This window comes from Lactuca serriola, chromosome 7 (genome assembly GCF_051521515.1).
Source record: "Lactuca serriola cultivar US96UC23 chromosome 7, Lser_US96UC23_V15, whole genome shotgun sequence".
NCBI lineage: Eukaryota > Viridiplantae > Streptophyta > Magnoliopsida > Asterales > Asteraceae > Lactuca > Lactuca serriola.
In genome coordinates, this window is record NC_136414.1 from 138,895,690 (window position 1) to 138,902,893 (window position 7,204).

Genomic DNA, 7,204 nt, shown 5'->3' on the forward strand with positions numbered 1-7,204 from the left:
ATACAAATCCTACTGGTGAGTCCGCATTGTGGCTGTAGACCCACCGCTACTGGAAGGTAACTCACCTCGATGTCGTGTAGTGTCTGATCTGTTCTCAGGGTGAAGGTCGGATCTCCTCAACTCCTCAATCACTACATGAAAATCCTCAAGTCATCAAACAGAACATGCAACCCTAACCAGGGTCAATACCATAACCAGTCAAAGTCAACATCCAGATGACCTAACTCGTTAAGTTGGCTCGCCAACTCGCCGAGTCCATACTCTGCTAATCCGGTACAACCCCGACTCCGCTCGTCGAGTCTAACAAGAACTCGATGGGTTCTTCTTCCTTCAAACTATCAGGACCATCTTCATCCGACTCGCCGAGTTCTTCCTTGAACTCGGCAAGTTCATCTCCCTCATAAGAAGATGTCCAGTCTACAACTCGCCGAGTTGTATGAACAACTCGTCGAGTCAATCTTCAAAGGTTGGAGGATTGCCTTGGACTCGTCGAGTCTGTTCATACACTCGTCGAGTCCTATGATTCTCATGTCCTTTTTCGCGTCTAAACATCTATGGGACTTCCCTCCCTAACAACTTGTTCATTCGCAGAATGGATTTGGTGGTCATTACACCTCGACTCGCCGAGTCCCAAGAACAACTCGGCGAGTCCATCCTTGACCATTACCATGCAGTCGATTTAAATGGGTCTTAACACATCAAAACCATAGATTTGGCCTCCTAATGTCCATTTTATACGTAAAGTTCCAAACTTGGTGCACATGCAAGGGGTCTTTGGCCCAAAAAGCCATAAAAGATGGCCTCCAAGGTGCATGGGGTGTTCATGGCAGCAAAATAGGCACCTTTGTGCCATAAGACATCCTAATAGACCTGGATCTAAAACATACACTGACTTCCAACACCAAAACTCGAATACCACCTCTCTAGGGCTTAGAAAGATGTAAAAAAAGGCCCAACATCAAGATCTATAGACAAAAGGTTCAGCTTCATACCTCCAATAAGCTGAAAATGAGCTCCAAACTCTGGATCTTCTTGTTTCCACTTGGCCTCACAAGTCTCCCTCTCCTTTCCAAGCTTCAAACACAAGAGATAGTACCACAAGGCTCAAAAACACACTAAGGACGGCTAGGGTTTCGATATGATGTCTTCTCGGAGCATAAAGGACGATAGAGGCTGAGATAAGGTGTATAACTAGGGTGCAAACCCTCAGATTTAGGGTTCACTCAACCAGCACCTACTCACCGAGTCAGTCTCCCGAATCGTCGAGTGGGTCACTTAAACTGTCCGTGGATCTCGACTCTACTCGACGAGTTGGGCCTCCAACTCGTCGATTCCTAGAGAAAACATAAAAATTTCTTGAATAACAGACGTACCAGGAATCGGGTGTTACAATTCTCCCCCACTTATTTTAGACTTCGTCCCCGAAGTCTGCTGCTTGATCCTGAAAAATCTCGGGGTAATGCTCCCTCATCTCGTCCTCCAGCTCCCAGGTCCATTTCGAGTCTTTGCGGTACTGCCACTGCACCTTTACCAACTCCACTTTCTTGTTCCTCAAATCCTTTGACTTCCTGCCGAGGATCGTCAATGGCCATTCGATGTAGTTCAGGCTGTCATCAACCTGAATATCCTGTAAAGGTACCACTGCTGAATCGTCCACCAAACATTTCTGTATCTGGGAGACGTGAAAGGTGCTATGAATCTAACTGAGCTCGGCCGGCAGATCCAGCTTATATGCTACCCTGCCCACCCGGGCTATAACCTGAAGGGTCCAATATACCTGGGGCCAAGCTTGCCTCGCTTCTTGAATCGAATGACGCCCTTCCATGGCGAAACCTTTAGGAGCACCATATCCCTGACCTGGAATTCTAGGTCTGACCGACGCTTGTCGGCATAACTTTTCTGGCGACTCTGAGCAGTCTGAAGCCTGCTCCAAACCTGTTGGATCATCTCTGTAGTCTTGAGTACCACTTCGGTACTCCCTATGACTCTCTTCCCCACTTCTCCCCAGCATATCGGGGTCCTGCACTTCCTCCCATACAACATCTCGAAAGGAGGACAGTCGATACTCGCATGATAGTTGTTGTTATAGGAGAACTCCGCCAACGGGAGGTAACTATCCCAACTACCTCCGAAGTCTAAAACACATGCCCGAAACATATCCTCTAGAGTCTGGATGGTCCGCGCACTTTGACCATCTGTCTGCAGGTGGAAGGCGGTGCTAAAATGTAGTCGGGTACCCAACTCTGGTGCTCAGCCTTGACCTTGTTGTAGGTCAGGCATCTTTCCACAAACCAAGCTATGTCCCTCTACATACAGGGCCACCAATAATCGAGACGAAGATCCCTATACATCTTTGTCACCCCAGGATAGATGGAGAACCCCCATGATACGGGACCCACACCCTACGGTGAAGAGTCAACAATCCTCGGCTATCATAGTCGAAGGAGGGAACTTGACCCACAATTCTCTCACTCTTTCGATGTTCCTCCCTCATGGCCTCCTGCTGGGCCTCTCGAATCTGCTCCAGCAACGGAGTCACAACTGTCATCCTCAGACAGATGTCCTTGATCAGCTCTGCCTTGCGGCTAAGCGCGTCGGCCATGACATTGGCCTTCCCCGGGTGGTAAAGGATCTTGCAATCATAATCCTTTACCACGTCAAGCCACCGATGCTGCCTCATATTCAGATTTGGCTGGTCCATGAGAGACATCAGGCTCTTGTAGTCCTTGTAAATGGTACAAAGAACCCCATAGAGGTAATGGTGCCAAATCATGAAGGCAAAAACAACAGCCCCCAGCTCCAAATCAGGTGTCGGGTAATTCGCCTCGTAAGGCTTCAGCTGCCTCGAAGTGTAAGCTATAACATGCCCTCTCTACATCAATACCGCGCCCAAGCCTAAGATGGACGCATCGCAGTATACCACAAAGTCTTCCATGCCCTATGGCAGGGCTAACATTGGCGCCTCGCACAATCTCTATCTCAATGTCTCAAATGCGGCCTGCTGCTCAGGCCCCCAGCAAAAGACCACAACTTTCCTCGTCAACCGGGTCAGGGGCACGACTATCTTGGAGAAGTCCTGAATGAACCTCCGATAGTAGCCTGCCAGTCCCAGGAAGCTCCGAATCTAAGATGGAGACCTCGAAACCTCCCACCTCATCATGACCTCTACCTTGGCCGGGTCAACCGAAATCCTGCCCTGGTTGACAAGTGTGACAAACCGAAATTTCCATTCGGTCAAACCCTAAAAGTCAACCCCTTCATATCATAAATCAATGTCATTATTTCTTATTTTTAAGAAATATAAAGTTCGTTTGATTATTTTAATATTATTTTTAAACGAACGGGTGAAAGAAAGTGTCGTCTTGGGTTTTGATTTTTGAAAACCGCAAACACTCCGCGTATTAGAAACACCCAACCAAACTTTTATGTTTTGGGTTTAGAAATCAGCAAAACTGTAAACTCATAGCTATGTATGAGTTTACTCCCAAGTAACTAGTCATTTGTGTTTACTCCCTAAAAAGTCAAAAGAGTAAACTCCAAGTTTTCTCTCAAGTATCATCCAAGATTTAATTCCAAATCTTCAATCTTGTAAGTGTTTTAACCCTTTCAAGTTAGTAAAACACTTAATCTAGTGTTTGTGCATCTATTCATCCATTCATTTATGTGTTTTGTTTAGATTTTCCAAAACACCAAGAACACCAAGAACACACACTAAGTGTTCTTGGCCTTTTAACACAAATCAAGCCTCCCAATAGTAAGTGCTTCTATCCTTGAGTGATTTTAAGCTAGTACTACATTTAAACATCAAGAAAATATGTCAAGAACACAATATTGAAGGTGTTCACGGTCCAAGAATGTTCTTGGGCCGTAAACACCATAAAGGGCACCAAAGTGTGCCTAAGTCCTTATCTAAGCCCTAGTTTGATGTTTAAACCATCCTTGACATATTCAACCCCTTCGTTATAGTGTTTAAATATAGAAAAACATCAAAGACCATCAAATATAGGGGTTTACGGTTTGGGGATCTCCCAAAACCGTAAACACCCTAAAGTGAGTTTAAGTTGGTCATTTTCCTTCCTAAGGCTTAGAAACTAGCTCATACACTTCCCTAATTGTGTTAGGGAATTGAAAACATGGCTTTACACTCTTCCATATGGGTTTACGGTTTATGAACCCAAGGGAAAACGCCATGAGGCCGTAAACTCCTCAAAAGAGGTGTTTTGATGCCTTAGTCCATTCCAAAGGCCAAACCACTTAGTAGAATTGCTCCAAGAGGCTTGTTAAACCAACAAACAACACCTAGTCATTAGGACTAGAGTTTACGACCGTAAACTCTAGAGTTTACCGCCGTAAACTGTTGGGGTCATGACCATAAAAACCGTAAACTCCAGAGGTGTTTACCCTTGAACCCCAAACACACTAGCCTTTCCCTACAACACTTAGATGCAACCCTTGAGATGTATAACACTTGTATAAAGTGTTTAGCATGTCCTAGAGTGTCTTAACTTTATTTATTAGTTCTTTAAAGACTAATTGTGTATATACATATATCCTTATATGTTATTAGGATCTTTGTGCGTGTCTAAGTCTTCACTTGACACCAAGCACTTATCCGACACTTCCTTTCGATCCACTTACCACAGGTGAGTTCATACCACTTAATCAATTTTTAAACTGTTTTTAAATGTTTTATTGAGGGGATACAAGTAGAATTATGCTAATTATTATATTAATCACATGTGATTAATAAGCAGCATTCAAATGATTGGCTATTCATTAGCCGTTTTACCAAACAGTTTCCTTCAAATGTCTTTCATAAACACTTTATGTGTTTAAAACTTGTTATTTCTCTGTACATTTTACCCTGTATATTACTTTTCAAACTTATTTACAATTGTGTTTCAAACAAATGTTTCTTTATACTAAACCGTTTTATCAAACCCATGCCTTCAAACCGTTTTATAGATTGACATCAAGTTGATCTTTTCTTAAGATAATAATTATGTTCAAAGGTTTTACAAAACTTATTTATGCTTTTATATTATAAATTGCATGCCTCTATATGTATAGTTATATAAGAAATGTTTAAAAGACTTAGGAAGGCTATCCACCCTATTTCCTTTTCGCGCTTGAGATGTGGTCTGGTGGGATATCGGGTACTCGTCTGAAGGTCGTTTAAATATTAGTTATATATCATATGTACATATATAGTCATAAAGGCCCTTCCAGTTCATCCCATGCCCTTGGGTAGCAAGGGTATACATCCATGTCCATACGTACCAGTTAGATTACTAGTAAACTACCATACGGGTAGTTTAGGAAGATAATAGAACAATACTAGAACGCGATACCATACAATGAGTCAGTTCATTAATGAGTCAATACTTGCTAGAACATTACAGTACATTACTATACTTGCTAGATAGAGAGCACATACACTACAGCTAGAACATTACAGTACATTACTATACTTGCTAGATAGAGAGCACGTACACTACAGCTAGAACATTACAGTACATTACTATACTTGCTAGATAGAGGGAGAACACACATTACTGCTAGCACACGTACAACTTTTCCATACATTACATATACATTACTACGTTGACATAATCGTGATCCACTGTATCGGAGCATGCCATAAATGTCATGGCCCGAGTTGTAGCCAGAATTCTCTTGGAGGGAGAGCGTGAGTTTGTGTATAGATCTATAATGGATTGACTATCCTACACCTTGCTGCTAGCTACAGCCAGACCTGCAGGTCTGCGGGTGCCAAACATCATTCCTTTTTACGACCATACTTATGTCGTTGTTACCAGTCAATAGCATGGTGCAATTAATCACATGATGCCTTCATATAAATCCGGTTTAAGGTAGTTAGTACAGCAGTAGTTCTTACAGCACTACACTACAGTACTACATAAATTTTCCCTTTACATATATTTAGTGATCTTTTCACTTAAGCATTAAATGTAAAAACTATATTTTGTTAATGATAGTTACACTTGGAAAATTACATACTTTTACAAGAAACGTACATTCAGAGCAGTTAGGTCTTGGTAGAAGATTATATTCAGAGCAGTTATGTCTTGGTAGAAGACACCTTCATATGATAGTAGGAATCATAGGGATTTCTACGGTTTTTCAAACATTTAGAGTTTTTTTACAAACATTTTTATACTTACAGTTCATATACACTTTCAATACTTACAATTCATATACTTACAAATTCTTACATACAAATTCATACATACAAATACTTACTTACAAATTCTTACATACAAATTCATACATACAAATACTTACTTACAAATTAAGACACTAAAATACTTATGATCTCACCAGCTTTATAGCTGATACTCGCTTTCAAAATTACTTGTATCCTCAGGTCATCTATAGACAGGTACCGATGCAAGGTTTAGAGAAGATAGAGCTTGTTCAAGACTCATCTTTCATTTTGATTTATGCTTTAGTGTCTATTATAATTTGACAGAACACACTTGTATAATAATTATTTTATTAATGCAATGGATGATGTTGTTGCTTGTTTACTACTTTACATTGTTGTGATACTGTACATGACGTCCTCCGCCCCAGAACGTTTCCGCCATTCTTGGTTTTGGGGTGTGACAACAAGGTGCCCAAGAAACTGCACCTCGCGCAACCAGAACTTGCACTTGGAGAACTTAGCATACAAGCTCTCCCTCCTCACTGTTCGCAGAACCTCCCACAAGTTCTCCTCATGCTGCTATCGCATCTTGGAATAAACCTAGATGTCATCGATGAAAAATATCACAGACCAATCCAAAATCGGTCTGCACACGCGGTTCATGAGATCCATGAATGCGACAAGAGCATTGGTGAGCCCGAAAGGCCTCACCATGAACTCATAGTGGCCATAGCGTGTCCGGAACTCAATCTTCTGCACATCCTCCTCTCTCACCCTCATCTGATGATATCCTGATCGCAGATCACTCTTGGAGAACCATCCCTGAAGTTGGTCAAAGAGGTCATCAATCCTCGAGAGTGGGTAACGGTTCTTCACCGTTACCTTATTCAACTCCCGATACTCTATACACATCCGATGCGACCCATCCTTCTTCTTCACAAACAAAATCGGGGCTCCCCAAGGTGAACTGATCGGTCTAATGAATCCCTTGTCTAACAGCTCCTGTAGCTGCGTAGACAGCTCCTGCATCTCAGG